Raw genomic sequence first — 19760 nt, forward strand, 5'->3', positions numbered from 1 at the left:
TTTTAGTTCTTCAAGCCCACGTAAAATCTTGAGAAATATTATATATATATATATACATATATATATATACACACACATATATATATATGAACACGCTATGATTATTACATCTACAAAAATCTAGCCCTTTAAGATTTCATTAACTGGTCTTAGAAATGACAAGATTTCTGAAATGGACCAGTATATATATCTATATGTATATAGAGATAGATATACATAGATATATGTATATATATCTATGAATGTATATCTATATCTATAACTATCTCTATCTCTATATCTCTATCTGTATCATCTATATCTATATCTATGTCATCTATATCTATATCATCTATATCTATCTATCTATCTATCTATCTATCTATCTATCTATCTATCTATACCTAAGCTTCTGGCTGAACATGGGGATATTTTCTCTAGGCCACTTCATGTGTGTCTTGTGATTAATATATTCTGGGTCTTTTAAATCTGTATTATGTAGAGAGAACTTGTTTGCAATTTTTTGTGATGGATATTCACCTACTTTTCTGGTAACTATAATAAAACATTATTTTCTGAATATATTTTGTGTTGAAGGGTTTCCCCCTGTTACAATGTGGTTACATGGTCAATTTATCATCTAAATTCACTTCCATCTATTTAGGTTGGCTTAGGCATTTTAAATGACAAAATATAACAAGTTTTTTACTTTTCTCTTTTAATAGACAGCTTTTTTGTCATATAATTCACAAACTACTATTCCATAGTGTAATTATATTAGGAAGAGTTGTACAATCAATTTTAGAACATTTCTTCATTCTTATTCTTATTTTTATTAGCTTTCTATTTCCCCCATCAACTTCCCATGAGACAACCACAAGAAGCCATTAAACTAGTTACTCTCTCTATAGATTTGCCTAACATGGAATTCATATACAGAAAAGCATTTACACCAAATAAAAAAACAGCAACAGAAACTAATAAGAATTTTAAAAGTAAACAGCAAAACCTCAATAAAAAAGAAAGCAGACATTATTAAAAATTAGAACAAATTTAAAATGAATCATAAGGGGCATCAAATTATAAGGTGTTTAATTTTAACCTAATTGCTTGCAATAATCCACTTTCTAATGCATTCTGCTTGATAGCAAGGTTATTCACATCCCTTGTCTATAGTGAAATGGGATTCACCAAAGTCTTAATCCATGTGTATTTCCCTTTCACATTTTTATTCTGAACCAATTTTTAAATGGGTCAAAAGGGAGATCAAATGACAAGATATTAAATTTTTACCTAAGTGTGCCATAATCAACTTTACAATGCTCTCTATATCATAACAAGGCTATTCATATCCTTCAACTATGGTCAGAGGGGATTTACCAGAGAACTAATCCATCTGTGGACCCTGCAAAGGGATTTGGGGTTTCCACTGATTCATAACTGATTTCACTCAGTCATAATCTTCTGCAAATCTAGTGTAAGAGCTAAGAGACCATTCCCCCATTCAGATTTGCATTCTATTTTTCACATTCCCAGTATCACATATGTTGGTGTGCTTCCTCCATGTGAACTTGGTTGATGCCTCAAACAGCTGCTTGTGTGAAGACAATCCTTTAAGACCCCAGATGCTATTCCTTCTGGTAGCCGGGCAACATCTAGTTTCCTCACTACACTTTGCTATAGCACCCATATCTGCAATGATCTCTTCATGAGAGTGAGCATCCAACAGGTTCATGTCATAAGAACTGATTGTTCTTAGATTGTGGCTAGAATAAAATGTGATCCCCAAATCCATTCATGTATATAGGGTTTATATATGTTTCTGGTTTACCTTAGAGACACCATTGACATTTTATGTTAGAAAGCATTATTTTACTTTTCCTTTGGTAAATATTTTAAATTTTCCTTTATTATAATCCTTTATTTACCTACAAAATGCAGACTCTCTTTGGCAAAGTTATACCCATAGTTCCTTCGTAATTAATTTTTTCCCTTAAATAAAATATATTTCATGTACTATCTAACTTAAGTTATTTAGAAATGTTTTGCTTTCAAGGTAAACACCAGTTAGGAATTTATTTAACTTTCACAATTTTCTTTTATATGTCTTATAGGACACTTTAGAGAAGAAATTTCACATACCTTGCCATTCTTTTTTAATTTCTTATTCAATGTTTAACTTGTGAAAAACTGAAATATGCCGTAGCACCAACACCCATGGACCCATTTCTAAGCTTAAGCAATGAAGCATTACCAATAGCCCCCTTTGTGCTCACTCTTCCCCACTAGAGGGAGTATGTTTTTCAAATAGGTAATCTATGTATACGTACCAAAAGTTATCAAGAAAATTAAGTGCCTCTACCCTTATCCTCCAATTCTACTCACAGAGATATGGTTATCTTTTAATTATGGTTACCAGTTTCCTGTATATCCATCTGGCGCCATTATAAATTTAGAAAAGCAAAAGTGCATGTGATCTCAAAACAGAGATAGATAGATAGATACGTAGATAAACAAGTGATATCTGACTATACACACTATAGTTCATCTAGTTGTTTTCACTTCAAAACATTTTATAAGAATTCTTCTTTGTTTCTATTGTAAAAATGCATGTTAAAATATAGCATATAACAAAAATACATACATACATAAACACAAACATACAACTTAATTAACAATTTTTTAAAAACCAAGTTTGTAGCAACCATAAAATCAGCTCCATACTTCTGATCAGACATATTTCCCTTCTCTATAAAGGAAATTGCTAGCCTAACTTCTAGCATTATATTTAGTGGTGCCAGTTTTATCCTTTATATAAACATACCTAAATAATCTAGCAGCTTTCCATGAAGGTTCATCCATGATGTTACTGAAGCTGCAATTCATTACTTTCCATTGCCAAATATTATACTACATTGTATCAATTCATTTTAGTTTTGATGAGTATTTGAGATCTTTCCAATTTGGGACTATTACAAATAATGTTTGTATGAACATCTTTTATGCGCCCCTTTGTGCATATAAGCTTTTTTGTGCATATGTGGTGGGGTGCCATGCCCTGGCCCCAAAGTCCACCTTTGGCATTCCCTGGGGACTTGGTTGCTTTGCTCCCCTTGCTGCTGCGCTGTACACCCTAGAGCGGTGGGGTCGGATTAGGCACATCTCCATCACCTCACCGTGTCCCCAGTGCTATCTCCCTTAGCCCTATGTGTCAGTGCGGGACACATCGTTGTGTCTCCTGCTGGGTGATACTCTCTGTGTATTGGCTGCTCTGAACTGGAATATTATCCTCAAGGCTTGGTGGGCTGGGGTGTGTTCCACTCTCTCTTTCCCTCTTCCTTTGTTCCTGATCAGACGTGCCCCACTTCCTGAGATGCACCTTCAGCGCTGTCTTCTGAAGTGCATTCCTCTGCACTTCAGAGGTGGGAGCTAGGGGCTGCCCACATTGTTGGGATGGGGACTGGCCCCACTGACTTCTCTGTTGGTTCCCTGCTTCATGCCCTTGTGTTGCTTTCACATCTTGGCTCACCGGGTTGAAGGCTGGTCCCTCTCTCCCTCTCCTGTGGAGATATAAAAAATACCCTCCCTTTCAGTGGGTTAGTGCCCTGTTCCCCCGCTACCCCTCTCTCTTTTTTTTCTCCCCTCCTTATTGGTTGGCATGCCAAACACATGATGTTTTTAGTCTTTTAAATTATAGCTATTCTAGTGGGTGCATAAGGATCCCTGATAGTATAATAGTTATGTGTTGGACTATGATCCTCAAAATTAGCGATTCTAAACCACCAGCTACTCTGATGGAGTAAGATCAGTCTTTCTACTTTTATAAATAGTTACAGTCTCAGATGCTTACCGGCAATTCTACCGTTTTATTGGGTGGCTATTGACTCAATGACAATGCTTTTTGTTTTTGTTTTTGTTTTTTTTCTTTTTGAGTGAGCTTGTAAGGAGCACCGGCTGTACAATGCTAAAGTATACCCTTGATAGTATAAAGGTTACAATTCAAACTCAACGAGAAGCTGAGTGGGAGAAGGTGAGCAATCTGCTTCTATAAATATTACGGGAAAAAAGCGAGTGGCAGATTTACATGAGGTGGCTGCGAATCCCAATCAACTTAAGAGCAACAAGCAAGTGTGGGTATGTAGTAGTATCTCATTATGAATTTAACATGTATTTTCCTTATATGACTAATGGGGTTGGGCATCTTTTCAGACACTTACAGGCCATTTGGAAATTCTCTTTTGTAAATTCCCTGTTCAAATACTTTGCATATTTCTGGTTGTTTTTTGTTTTGTTTTATTGATTTGATATTTTATATACTTCCTGTGTATGAGATTTTTATAGTGATGCTTTGCAAATTCTTTCCCCTCCTGTATGTTTCCTGTTCAGTACCTTTAGATGAAAAGATCTGATTAATTTTAATACAATTCATTGTATCACTGTTTTGTTCATGTTATTGTTGTTAGGTATCCTTGGGTTGTTTCTGACTCATAGTGATACTATGTACAACAGAATGAAACGTTGCGCAGTCCTGCATAGTTGTTCTTATGTTTGAGCCTATTGTTGCAGTCACTGTATCAATCTGTCTTGTCTAAGGTCTTCTTTTTAGCTGCCCCTCTATTTTGCCACGCATGGTATAATTTTCCAGGGACTTCAGCTTCTTAATAAAATCTCCAAAATATGTGAGATGAAGTCTTTCCATCTTTGTCTCTAAGGAACATTCTGGATGTACTTCTAAGACAAATTTATTTGTTCTGTTGGCAGTCTATATTACATTCCATATTCTTCACTAGTAATACAATTCAAATACATCAATTCTACTTCAGTCTTCTTTATTCAATGTCCAACTTTCACATGCATGAGAGAATTGAAAATACCATGGATTGGATAAGGCACATCGTAATTCTTAAAGAAACATCTTTGTCTTTCAACACCTTAAAGAGGTCCTGTGCATCAGATTTACCCAAATGCAATGCCCCATTTGAGCTCCACTGCTGCTTCCATGAGCATTGATTTTGGAGTCAAACAATATAAAAATCCCTGACAATTTCCATCTTTTCTCCATTTATCATGATGTTACCTACTACTCTGTTTGGGAGGATTTGGTTTTCTTGACATTGAGTTATAACCTGTACTGAAGGCTGCAATCCTTGATTTTCATCAGCTGAAGCTTCAAGTCCCCCTCAATTTCAGTAAGCAAGGTTGTGACATCTGCATATCATAGGTTGTTAATAAGTCTTCCTCCAATTCCAATGCCACATTTTTTGGGGCCTGTTTTTCAAGGTCTTGTTACACCAAACAAAAGAAACTATTATTATTTTCAGTGAAATTTTCAAATTGATTTATGCTAAATTTTAGAATAAGCAGCAGATTACTTAGAATAGAAAAGAACTAAAAGTTTTACACAGTTTCATAGGAAATATCAATAAAGACTCGGGTTCGGCTGCTTGACACAAGGTCAGCAGTTCAAAACCCCCAGATTTTTTGATTTTCTACTCTGTAAAGATTTACAATCTCAGAAACTCACAGGGGCATTTCTACTCTGTCCTATAGGATCACACTGATTCAGAATTGACTCAATGGCTGTGAGTTTGGTGGGTTGCTTTTGTCTTTTTTTAAAGCACCAGCCATGGCCTTCTCCTTAAAACACACACTAAGGGGTATCCACATTCTAGATTAGAAGCAAGAATATAAAAACTAAAAATAAAAGGGATGGATTTTCATAAAGTAATTATTGAGATGAAAAATTACATCCAGTATATTTGGCTAAAATTGTTTTTGAATATGCACACCAAGCTAGCAGAAGCTTAGAAATTAAATTAAAATAGATTTTTCAGGGTTGATGTTCTTGGATTTCAGTGTACCAACCATATTAAATCTTTTATAATATTTTTCTAAATCGAATTCATTTTGAAAAATATAATAGAAATCTTATCATGTACATTAAAACACGTGTACGGATATCTCTAATTACAAAGTGTTCTGAAGTTACTACTTATTTTTTCAAATTGTATTTTTTTTCAAGTGATGTTGACTTTGTTCTACTGCCTCCTGAAAATTGGTATTACTTGTTTACTTGTAAGATGTGGCAAATTCCACAAGAAATATAATAAAATAAAATCAGAACCTTAATCTCGGTTGCTTTGATGACAAAACTAGATGTTTTGAGTTATAAAAGTGTATAGTGTAATACTACATGGTTTGGCCAGTGTTTTGCTATGACCAATGCCCATCTTCATTGTGCAAGAGTCTGCTTGCAGTGTCAAGGCAGCCTAGTGTTCTGACTTGTCACACAGATGTTTTAATTTGTCAGGAGAGTTTTTAATGTTTGTGATGAACACTGGGAACCACCCTCATGACATTAACTGGTGGATTATAGTGACCTAAAACTCTCTGAAAGGTTGAATTCATTCATAACTTCCAGGTTTTATGTAATAGAAATAGCCCTATACAGACAAAACTATGTACTAGATTAGGCCACAGAGTTTACAGCCTCACAGTCTGCCACTCAGTGAATTTGTGGATCACCCACTCTGATTTCTGCCTTGGGAGCAGGCAGCAGATTTTGTAGTGGCATTTCCCTCTGTTCTACACTCAGTGAGTTTGTAGACTCCCTTATAGAATTTCTGCCTTCAGAACATGTTCCAAAGCCCCTCCTTCCCCTCCCTTGGGAAACCACTACAATAATCCAATTCCACCTTGAAGCATCATGCAAGGAATGGAATTTCTGAGTTGTACAGAAAATCACAATAAAGGGGCCTTCAGTTATAAAGACTATAATTGAAGGGCTGCACGCCCCCTACATCATATACAAGGTTGATAAGGGACTTGGATAGTCACAATATACCTCTCACTTACCACAAACACCATAACCTCTGGAACCTGTTCCCTCCCCCTCAATAATGCACACTGTCCTTTGACTTAACAAGTAAAATCACATCTCCCATAGCCCTATTCTCCAACTCATCAAAAACTACTATGCCTAAGGGAAGGCTCCCAATAATTAAAACCAGCATTTGAAACCTAATCCAGAGCACCTAAAATTTAATCATCCTACCCATCCAACTCACAATCCTACCTCTTCACACTCAATACATTTTCCAGCACCTATCTGATCCTTCCTAAACCTAAAGAGCCAGCCCCTGCCGCATACACATCCCAGAAGTTTACACTCCACCATCAGCTCATTCAAGATGTGACACAAACAACAGGCATCATGAGAAGCTACTGTAATAAACCTAGAGAAAAAAAAAGTGAATTACTGAAAATGACAAATGCAACAGTTTATACAGAACAAGTAGCTCATGAACTGCCAGTAAAAGATAGTTTGAGAATATTATTTAGCATCACACAAGAAATTAGGGGCTCAATCCTGAAAACTAATGAAAAAATAAAGACACTAGAGTCCTCACACCAAAGGGAAATCCAGGTGTTAAAAAATAACATTGAACAAATATATAAAAAGGTGAATGATCTCAACAATAGAATGGAAAAAAATGGAAAACTGAATCAGTAATCTTGAAGATAACCAAGCAGAATTCAGCAAACGAGAGAAACAGTTAATAAAACAAACAAACAGAGAATCTGAGGAAAGCCTACGGAGGATGCAGAATGAAATGAAACAATATTTGAATTATTACGGTCTCTGAACAGGAAGAAATAATTAAGCCTACAGTTAAATCAGTAAGGGAATTTTTGGAACAAAATTTCCCCAATATCACAAAGGAGGAGCCAATAATTCAGGAAGCAGAGAGACCATCAATTATATTAACTCTCCCCGGAAAATAAAAAACCCTCATCATGACATATAATATTCAAAATATCCAATTTCAAAGGAAAGAAGCGAATCACGAGGGCAGCTAGAGAGAAAAAAAATCTGTCACATCTAAAGGTAAACAGATAAGCTCAGACCTCTCCTCAGAAAACGTGAAGGAAAGAAGAAACTGGAGCAACATGTTCAGAAACTTGAAAGACAAGAACTGCAATCCAAGAACCATTTATCAAGCAAAGCTCTCCATCAATTTGATGGAGATATAAAAGTTTGCTACAATGTATTTAGAGAATTTGTAAAAATAAATCCAGCATCACACACACAAAAATACTTTGCAACTTTTATGGGCAGAAAACCAACAACTACAGCACACAAACATGGGACTACAGCAGGATGTGACACCACCAAGAAACCAACACACTGAAAACAGTAGCCCAAACATTACAAATCCAACAGAGAAACAAAGGCAAGAATAAGCACAGCATCTTATAAAGAAGAAAGGAAAATATCAAACACAAATGGTACGACATGACATCAAATAATCTACTTTTGGATTTAATTACACTGAATATTAATGGTTTAAAGACATATTAAAAGACAAAGGGTAGCAGAATGGATAAGAAAACAAAACCCATCAATCTACTGCCTTCAAGAGACACATCTCAAACTCAGAGACAAAAATAGACTGAGAGTCACAGGATGGCAAAAAATTTGCTATCCAAATGGCAATTAAAAAACAACAGGGATGCTATCTCCAAAAAGATAGACTGCAAAGTACATGACATAACAAGAGATAAGAATGTGCATTATATAATGCTCAAGGGGGTAAGAAGACCAAGAACTCATAAATATAATATACATATATGTACCAATGAAAGCCCCGTGGAGTTCCTTAACCAAATCCTCAAAGAGATAAAAAGATAAATCACCAGATCAACATTCAAAGTAGGTGATTTCATTGCACTCCTCTCAGAGAAAGATAGATTTACAGGTGAGAAACTCAATAAAGAAACTGAAGAGCTGAAAAACACAATCAAACAACTCTATATTATAGACATTTTCAAAGTTCTGCAACCCACACATTCTCCTCCAATGCACATATCTCATACTTGAAAATAGAACACATGCTGGGACACAAGGCAAGCTTGAGAGCTTCAGAAATTATAGAGGTAATTCAAACCACCTTGTCTGACCACAATGCCATAAAGTTGGAATAAACAACAGTAGAATAAAACAAAAACAAACACTTGGAGATTACATGCTTCTCAAAAAAGAATGAGTTATTAGCCCAAATTAAAGAGGAAATTAAGAAGATCCTAGAAACCAGTGAGAATGACAAAACAACATACCTATGGGGCACAGCCAAAGCAGTTATCAAAGGTCACTTTATTGCAATAAATTCACACATCAAAAAAGAGGGGAAAATTATGCTCAGCGCTTTCGCTCAGCACCTCCACCAGTTAGAACAGAGTTAATAGCATAATCCTTCTAACAACAAAAGAAAAGAAATCATAAAAAAATATAGTGGAGATAAATGAATTGGAAAACAGAAGGTCAATGGAAAAAATCAACAGAACAAAAAGTTCGTTCTTTGAAAGGATCAAAGAAATCAATAAACCATTAGCAAACTTAACAAAGGAAAAGAAGGAGCAAACATCAATACCTAGAATTAGGGATGAAGCAGGGGAAGTCACAACAGATCCTACTGAAATAAAAAGGTTAATTACACAGTACTATGACAGACTGTATTCCAACAAATTCAATAATTTGAAGGACATAGACAAATACTTGGAAAATCACTCTCTCCCCAGATTAACACAAAAACTGAAATACCTAGGAATAAACCAAACCAAAAAACTCAAAAGACCTGTCCAGAGAAAACAACAGAGCATTACTACAAGAAACAAAAAGGCATCTACACAAATGGAAGGTATTCTGTGTTCATGGATTGGAAGAATCAACATTGTGAAAATGTCAATACTACCTAAAACAATTTACAAATTTATTGCACGACCAATCCAAATTCCAGCATCATTCTGCAAACAAATGGAAAAACTAATCACCAATTTCCTATGGAAAGGGACGATGCCCAGGATAGGCAAACACTCTTCAAGAAGACCATACTAGGTGGTCTTCATTACCTGACCCCAAAACCCACTATACAGCCACAAGTGTCAAAACAGCCTGGCAGTGGTATGATGATAGATACTCAAATCAAAGAATCAGGACAGCTAAGCCAGAAATTAAAAACAAAAAGAAAAACAAAAAACTTCCCCATATAGCCAAGTGATTTTTGGCAAAGGCTCATAAAACATTAAATGGAAAGCAGATGCCTTCTTCAATAAATGGCATTGGAAAATCTAGATATCTACCTGTAGAAGAATGAAACAAGACCCACATCTCACTCCATACAGAAAAAACAAGCTCAAGATGGATCAAAGACTTACATGTAAAACCCACAGCTTCCAAGATCATCCATGAGAAAATTAGGACAAGGCTAGGAGCTCTAGTGCAGGGAATACAAGGGCTATCAGAAATAACAAAGGAAACACATTCCATGAAAGATAAAATAGATAAATGGGGCCTATTGAAGAAGCACACCAGCCTGTGTGATCATGAGGTGTTGATGGGATCAGGTATCAGGCATCTAAGATCCAGAATAAAACCATACTTAAAGTGAATGGCGGTGGGAAGGGGCATGGAGTGGAGACCCAATGCCCATCTGTAGACAATTGGACATCCCCTCACAGAGGGGTCACAGGGAAGAGATGAGCCAGTCAGGGTGAAGTATAGCACCAATGAAGCACACAACTTTCCTCTAGCTCTTTGGTGCTTCCTACACCCCACTATCATGACCTTAATTCTACCTGACAAATCAGATTAGACTAGAGCATGCACACTGATACAGATAAGAGCCCACAACACAGGGAATCCAGGATAGATAAACCCTCAGGGCCAACAAGGAGAGTAGAGATACCAAGAGGATTAGGGGAGGGTGGGGAGATATAGGAGGAATTGATCACAAGGATCAAACTAGAACCCCACTCCCAGGAGGATGAATAACGGTAAAGTTATGACACTTCATTGTTTTTTGTAACTCTTATGGCAGGGTCTCCTTTGCTAATATTTGCTGATGAATCATTCAGTGAGTTCCGGTGACTTTTGATGACTATTTCAGTACCAAACATTGAAATCCAGATTGACTTCCTAGCATAGCTCGAGCACCATCTGTGCAGACACCAGAAACCTTTTCCCGAGAGATCTTATGCTCTTTCGGAAATGAACCCACTGTGTCAAATACATCACGTTTCAAGAGGTTTGCAAAAAAGAAACTCATCTTTAAAGTCACCATCATTATTATACCTCACGTAAACCAGTAACTGTGAACAGTTTGCAATGTCTGTAGATTCATCAAGCTGGATGCTAAATATTGGAAGTAGAGTAGATTTAATTTCCTGGATTACTTGATCAAGAATATCAGCAGACATGTCATCTATTTTTCTTCGGACAGTGTTAGATAAGGAAATTGCACTCAATTTCATAACAAATTTGTCTCTGATCACAACTCAAACAATGTCCTTGAACACTGGCAACAGTAAATCCTCAGCGATGGTGTGAGGTTTCATAGCTCTGGTGATTCTGAGTGCCACCAAATATGAAGCTTCAACGGCTGCTACATTTTGTTTGTGGTACTTACCACCAGTCATGTCTGGCTTTTTTGAGTCCATCAGTTTTGCTTCTAAAATAGTTGGCATCCTTGCCAGCAAAGCTCAGATGCTTGCTATCAAAATGGCGCTTTAGTTTGTTTGGCTTCATAGAGTCGGCTGATAGCACTTCACAACAAATAACACATTGCAGTTTCTCAATTCTTGCTGTAATTATTGAGGTAAAACCATACTGAAAAAAATACTCACTATATTTTATTTTCTTTACATTCTTCTCTACATGATCCACTGTCATGGGATGGCTTGCTACTGAAAATAATATGTAACAATAGCTTTAATAATACAAAAGATAATACATGGCATAGTTCAGTCAATACAGTTCATTAAAGTTTCCTGTGATTTGCCGTTGTGTTGTTTTTTCTACATGTCTTTTACTATCACAAGGGGGCGGTATTCACATCAACTACAGCTGGATATAAAAAAGACTGATCAACATCCAGATAAAGTTCCCATGGTACGAATATTTTTTTTGCCATAGTTGATGATTTTGCAGTACATGATTTTACATTTACCCAGTATTTATAATTCATGAAGTGTCATTTTTACCTCCAATATGGCTGCTTTCAATAGAGTAGCTGTTTTTAACAGAGTAGCTACTCTCTACACGTTTGACTGGTACGATTCATGGCGCCAACCCTGTCGCATACACATGTATTTGTATGGGGTGCATGTGATGGGGTTGGCACGATGATATCATGGTGCTGGGGTACTTGTATGTGGGTGTATCTGCATGTGGGCAGACCCACCTGGAGACGATAGAGGAGCGGTGTCTCGGTTCCTAAGACCATTGGAAATATGTGTTTTCCGATGGTCTTAGGTGACCCCTGTGAAAAGGTTGTTCGACCCCCAAAGAGTTCTCGACCCACAAATTGAGAACTGCTGCTATAAAACAAATGATAAAACCATGAAACACCTCTTGTCGTGGAGAGATCTGGAAGACATTATGCTGAATGAAGTTAGTTAAGCACAGGAGGACACATGCTGTATGAGGCCTCTGCGGTGGAAACAAGTAGCAGAATGCGCACATGCTCAGATTTGCAGGTCATCCAATCTTCAGTCTGGGGATCAGACAAGCTTTGTAAAGGGACTGACCAGTGCCAATGAACCACATTTTATCTGCTCCAGGTAAGTATAGTGTAGGTCACTTTGCTGGAGGGCACTTCTGGCATCTGAGATCAAACGGTTGGGGAAGGGGGAGATGTTGTCTCCCCCTTAGTTGTAGCCATGTGGACCTGGGGTGATGTCCCTCAGAAAGGGAGGTGGCCCTGTCATAGGGATGAGGCTTACTGATGAATGTGGCAGTGTAGGAGAGGGGAGAGAGAACCGAAACGTTATTGCGAACATAGGTGCATATCTGTTGAGGGGAGGGGAGCGAGGGCTGACTTCTAGGTGGGGGAAGGAGAAACATAGGATGCTCTTGGGAACACTAGGTGGGGAGGGTCCTTAATGGCATGCCTCAGGTGGACAGAATTGACCTAGGGAAGTGGTTCTCAACATTCCTAATGCCATGACCCTTTAATACAGTCCCTCGTGTTGTGGTGATCCCCCAACCATAAATTTGTTTTCGTTGCTACTTCATAACTGTAATTTTGCTACTGTTATGAATCGGGCGACCCCTGTGAAAGGGTCCTTCGACCCCCAAAGGGGTCATGGCCCACAGGTTGAGAACCCAGGGTGTCTGGGGGTATCCCGGGAACCCAGGCCGGGCGCTGTAGAATACTGGAACACTGAATTGTGGATCTTCCAGGCGAACATCATGCTCCATAGGCTGCATAAAAACTCCACTGGATGAACTGAACTCTATAGCAGACACACTTATAATGAGAGTAATTAAACTGGAAAACACGGTGTCTGAAGTAGAAGACAGCTGTAACAAGAGCGGTGTACTGTTGGTTGATGGACAAACAAGGTGCTGCTATATCAACTCCCTTTATGCTGTATTAAAATATGTATTATTCCGGCAACCCTGTGAGGGACATTAGGTTATATTCTGATTATGTTTATTTATATAAGGCATATCTCAGATGTGCAGCACCATTGGCACTCACCCTCCTGAACTGTGTTATTTGTATCTTTGGTTTTTGGTAAATGAAACCCAGGGACATGGAGCCTATAGAGCAGCAGTTCTCAACCTGTGGGTCACCCGATTCATAACAGTAGCAAAATTACAGTTATGAAGTTGCAACTAATATAATTTTATGGTTGGGGGATCACCACATATGAGGAACTGTATTAAAGGGTCGCAGCATTAGGAAGTTTGAGAACCACTGCTATAGAAAAAGAAAACATAAACCTTTGAGGGGAAGAAGGATATGGAGCCAGGGAAGCAAATGAGAGAGAGATGATGTCAAGAAGTCCACGAAGGAAAAGTGTGTTTGGAGAATGACTATGGAAGCAGTCTTACAATTGTATTTGATATGTTGAACAATGGAATGGTATGACATATGTATTAATTCCCAAGTTACTGCTAATTAAAAATATATATGAAAGCACAGGGGAGAGGTGCGGGTAAAAAGGGGGAACCTATAACAATGACCTACCTACAACCCCCTCCCAGGGGGATGGAGAACAGAAAAGTAGGTGAAGGGAGACATCGGACAGTGCAAGACATGGAATAATAACAATTTATAAATTATCAAGGGTTCATGAGGGAGGGAGGGGAAAAATGAGGAGCTGATACCAAGGGCTCAAGAAGTAAGAAAATGTTTTGAAATGATGACGGCAACAAATGTACAAATGTGCTTGACACAATGGATGGATGTATGGATTGTGGTAAGAGTTATATGAGCCCCCAATAAAATGATTTAAAAAAAAAACAGCACAGATCCAAGAATGCGTTTTGGGCTTGCACTAAACCCTAGCTGCAATTTAAGAATACATTCTTACCTCCTGGCCCTGTTCAATAGTCACCTCCTTGAAATGATCACTGAAGATAAAGGTGCTACAGCAAAGTACAGTGCAGAAAGCAGATGGTGCCTGCCTAGCAATCAGAATAGTGTCTGGGGTCTTGAAGCCTTGTATTCAAATGAGCAGCAATCTAAGCCAGGAATCAACTAAGTTCACATAGAAGAAGCACACCAGCTTGTGTGATCCAAAGATGACGATTACAAAATTCAAATGTGGCAAAGAGAAAAGCATCAGCGCTAAAATGATGAACACCAAGCTTGTGCAGGAATGTGGGGGGACAGTTGTAACCCCAAACCCATCTGCATCATATCTAGTCAGACTGAGTTACTAGCAGATCTGATGTAACCACAGCCAGAAGTCTCAAACAACTTTACTAGCAGGCAGAGACTATTTTTTTTCCTGAGCCCCAATCTTGCCCCTTTCAAAGGCAGAGACTATTTTAACCTTGATTAAGCAGGACTGTACTCGATGTTTGGCCACCTGATCACCCTATAGATGCTATTTGAATTTGTCTGAGTACAAGTATTTCCTAATTGTTACATGACAGAAATTTCTTCCCTGGCTGTTAGAATGTTGATGAGAGTCTTTTCTTTCTTATTGATTATTTGTATTTTTGTTTTTATGCTATTATGATTTTATTTTTACCATATTAGTGTAACTTTGTTTTTACTGTTTTCTGTTAGGTTTCCCAGCTGTGAAGCACAGAAGAAGTGGATGCATGATGATCATGACTGAGGAAAACAGGGATGGGTGTGGATGATAGGAAGGATAATGGTATTTAGGGAGTAAATAATGCAGGCTTGAGGGGGAGAAAGCACTAGAATGGATTAAGATTGCACAATCCATTGTAAAGTCATTTGAACCATGTGGGAGGTGGATTCTCTAAAATTGATGAGATGATGATTGTACAATTCTCCTTGATATGACTGAATAATTGAACAATTGAATGTACATTATGTGCCAATAAAACTTCTGGGAGGAAAAACCTATGCACTAATAATAAGGCAAATTAAAAAGAAACATAACCAGACAAAAATGAAAGAGTATAGAGTTTGTAATGAAGCTAAGAGAACTGTACACAAAACAAATGGTATTTGAGTCCAAGAAAAGGATGCACTGAAACAATTCCTGGAATATTCTTGGGAAGAGGTGAACCAAAATGGTACCAAGGACAGAATTCCTGCAGATCTCCTTCAGATACTATTTCGCACAGCAAGAAATATCTTAGAGGGAAAAAAGGCAGAATCTGGTTGAAATGAAAAATACAAAGGCTTGTTTGTTTTTTGAGAAGCAAATCAATTTTCGGATTGATGGATCATAACAGGTTTTACTCACTATTTAACAGAGAGATACCCATCTACTGTGGGTCTAAATAACAAGCTTAAAACAATTTGAATGGCCTTTTAATTTTTCTCCTTTTGATGTCTACCTACATAAGATAACCACAATAAGCACTCTCAAGGAGAAAGCAAAGGGACCGACAGTTGATGGGGTGGCAGATGGGAGGGGAAGTGGTGGGGGGAGGTGAGCGGTGAGCCAATGATGATAGGGACATGGGAATAGCAAGGGCTCTAAAACTGAGAATGAGGAAGTGCAGTGTTCCTAGTCATGTTTGATCAATTGAAATGTTTATGAGAGGAATTACTGAGAGGTGAACAATGGGAAAACATGATAGTGGGGCTGGGGGAAAGAAAAAAGAAAAAGAGGAAATAAGAAGAAAGTAAAAATTATATATAGGTATAAATATAGATATGTATACATGTAAATATATGAAAATAGATGTATTTGTCTATGCACGTGTATATATATATATATATATATATATAACAAGAAAGCAGATGGACTTTGGGCCTCTACTTAAATCTCACCTCTATACAAGAACGACTTATTCTAATAATATGGCACTATATGACAGTCACCTTTCTGACACAATCACTGAAGACAAAAAAGTTGCATAAGCAAATGTGGTGAAGAAAGCTTAAGTTGCCCAGATGTTAAAAGATATAGCATCTGGGGTCTTAAAGGCTTGAAGTTAAACAAGCTGTCATCTAACAGAGAAGCAACAAAGCCCACATGGAAGAAGCACCCCAGCCTGTGTGATCATGAAGTGTCGATGGTGATAGGAATCAGAAGTTCAAAAACAAGCAATCAAATTGACATGAAGGAGAGTGGACAAAGTGGAGACACAAAACCCTCCTGAAAGATAATTTGACAGTCCCTCACATTTTGAGAAACGATGTACAAATGCGCTTTATACAATTGATGTGTGTATGGATTGGGATAACAGTTGTATGAGCCCCTAATAAAATGTTAAATAAATAAATAAAAAGACTACAAGAATAAAAAAAAATCTAGGGAGCAATATAGCACTGATCAAACACATAATTATCCTCTAGTTCTTTAATATTTCCTCCCCTTACTATTATGGTCTTTGTTTTACTTCATTTATCTTGTTAGACCTGTGCATGTTCATTTCCCAATCTGTGGGCTCTTATTTTACTCTTTTGATGTGCATAAGTCATTTATTTTGAGCAGGTTCCCGCCATCTATTTTTTCTTACTGTGTATGCCCTGCAATAGCATCCTATGTTCCAATTTTCTTATTGATGATCCTGATAGCTCTGGGTGTTACATTTAGGTCTTTAATCCATCTTGAGTTAGTTTATGTGCATGAATAGTGATATGGGTCTCTTTTCATTTTTCTGCATATGGAGATCCACTTTATCCAACACCATTTGTTGTAAAGGTTCTTCTTATCCCATTTCATAGTTTTTTTTCCTGCTCTGTTGAAGATAAATTGCCTGCAGGGTTTTCTGTTCTGTTCAATTGGTCTCTGGGTCTCTGGTTGTACTAGTACCAGGCTGTTTTGACTACTGTGGCTAAGTAGTAGGTTTTTATATCAGGTAATGCAAGGCTTCCTACTATGTTCTTATTTTTTAAAAAGTTCTTTGCTTATGATGGGTCTTTTCACTCTCCATATGAAGTTGGTAATTCGTTTTTCCATTTAAAAAGAATGTATTTGGGAATTAGATTGGTATTGCATTGTCTATGTAGATTGCTTTAGATAGTACTGGCAGTTTCACATTTTTAAGCCTGCCTATCGATGAACATGGGATACTCTTCCATTTATGTGGGTCTTTTTTGATTGGTCCTTGTAGTAGTGTTTTGTAGTTTTCTCTATACAGATCTTTATTTCCTTTGGTTAAGTTTATCCCTAAGTATTTCATATTTTGTATGGTTATCGTGAATGGTATTGTTTGTAGCTCTCTATGCTGGTACACAGGAGTCCAGTTGATTTTGGGTTAATTTTGTGTCCTGTTACTTTGCTAATATCCTAAATTATTTCCAGAAAACTTTTTATGGAGACTTTTGGGATCTCTATAGGATAACACCATCTGCAAATAGCAAAAGTTCCAGTTCTTCTTTGCCTCTTTGTACTTCCTTGATGGCTTTAGCTAAGACACCAGTAACATATTGAAAAAGAGTGGTTATAGAGATCATCCTTGTCTGGTCCCAATTTCAGAAGAAATGTTTTTAGTTTTTTCCATTGAGCATGATATTGGCTGTTAGTTTGTTTGTGTGTGTGGCTTTTATTATGTTGAGGAATTCCCATTATATTCCTACTTTGCTGAGTATTTTTTATCAGAAATTGGATATTTTCAAATGCATTTTCTGCATTTATAGGTATGATTATGTAGTTCTCATTCTTTTTCATGCTTAAGTGGTGATTACATTAATTGTTTTCCAAATATTGAACCACGCTTGCATCCCTGGTTTAAATCTCACTTGTTCATAATTTTTTTGATATCTTCTTGGATATAGTGGGACAGAATTTTGTTGAGAATTTTTGTTTCTATCTTCATAAGGGATATGGTCCAGAGACAAATGACATCACTAGGGACTTCTATCGAAAAATTTAGAGAACAGCTAATCACCAATTCCATACAATTCATTAAAAAAATACAGAAGTGCATAAAACTATTGAAAACATCCTATGAAGCAACCACTGATACCAAAACCAGGTAAATATAATCACAAAACAGAAAATTACAAAACAGTATCTCCTGTGAATATATAAGCAAAAATTTTTCAATAAAATCTCAGTAAATAGAATTCAGCAATATACCTTTTAAAAATCAAGGAGGATTCATATCAGATATGCATGGATACATCAAGATATGCATCAAAAGCATAATTTATGAAGAAAACAAAAGGTCATAACAAAACAAGATAGAAAAAAACGATCCAAGTAGATGTTAGCAGACACTCTGAAACTTGCTCCTAATTCTAGAGTAGTTAAAGCAAAGAGGAGAAATAATGACCTCAAAAATCTGAATTGAAAATTTCAAAGGGTAGCTCGAGGAGACAAAGCCAACTATTATAATGAAATGTGTGAAGATTTAGAATTAGAAAACAAAAATAAATAACATGCTCAGCATACCTTAAACTGAAAGAACTGAAGAAAAATATCAAGCCTCGGCTTGCAGTCTTGGAAGATATTATGTAAAAAATATTGAATGATGCAGAAAGCATCAAGAGAAGATGTAAAGTATACATAGAATCGTGGTACCCAAAAGAACTACATGACATGCAACCATTTCAGTAAGGAGCATATGAACAAGAACCAATGGTACTGAAGGAAGAAGTTCAAGTGACACTGAATGCAAAATTGATGGAATACCAATTGAAATGTTTCAACAAATTGATGAAGCACAGGAAGCACTCACAGGTCATTGCCAATATATTTGGACTGACTGGAAGAGATCCATATTTGTGCCTATTCCAAAGAAAGGCTACTCAATGGAATGATCCAACTGTAGAACAAGAGCAGTCATATCACATGCCAGTAAAATTTTGCTGAAGATCATCCAGGAAAGTTTGGAGCAGTATATTGACAGGGAGTTGCCAGAGGTTCAGGCTGAATTCAGAAGAAAGCATCGAACAAGGATGGACCTTGGCTGAAATCAGAGAATACCAGAAATGTGTTTACTTGTGTCTTTTTGCCTATGGAAAGACATTTGACTGTGCGGAACAGAAACTTAGGATAACCTTGAGAGGAATGGGTATTCCATGAAATTTCATTATGCTTATACAGAATTTGTCCATGGATCAAGAGGTATTTAAAAAAATAATTTTATTGGGGGCTCGTACAACTCTAATCACAATCCAGACATCCAGACATTGTGTCAAGAACTTTTTTACGCTTGTTGCCATCATCATTCTCAAAACATTTGCTTTTTACTTGAACCCTTAGTATCAGCTCCGCATTTTTCTCCTCCCTCCCTGCTCCCCCCTCCCCCATGAACCCATGATAATTTATAAATTATTATTATTTTGTCATATCTTACACTGTCTGACATCTCCCTTCACCCACTTCTCCAC

The sequence above is a fragment of the Echinops telfairi genome, unplaced genomic scaffold (genome assembly GCF_000313985.2).
Source record: "Echinops telfairi isolate 266 unplaced genomic scaffold, ASM31398v2 ScPeMD7_42;HRSCAF=159, whole genome shotgun sequence".
In the NCBI taxonomy this organism is placed as follows: domain Eukaryota; kingdom Metazoa; phylum Chordata; class Mammalia; order Afrosoricida; family Tenrecidae; genus Echinops; species Echinops telfairi.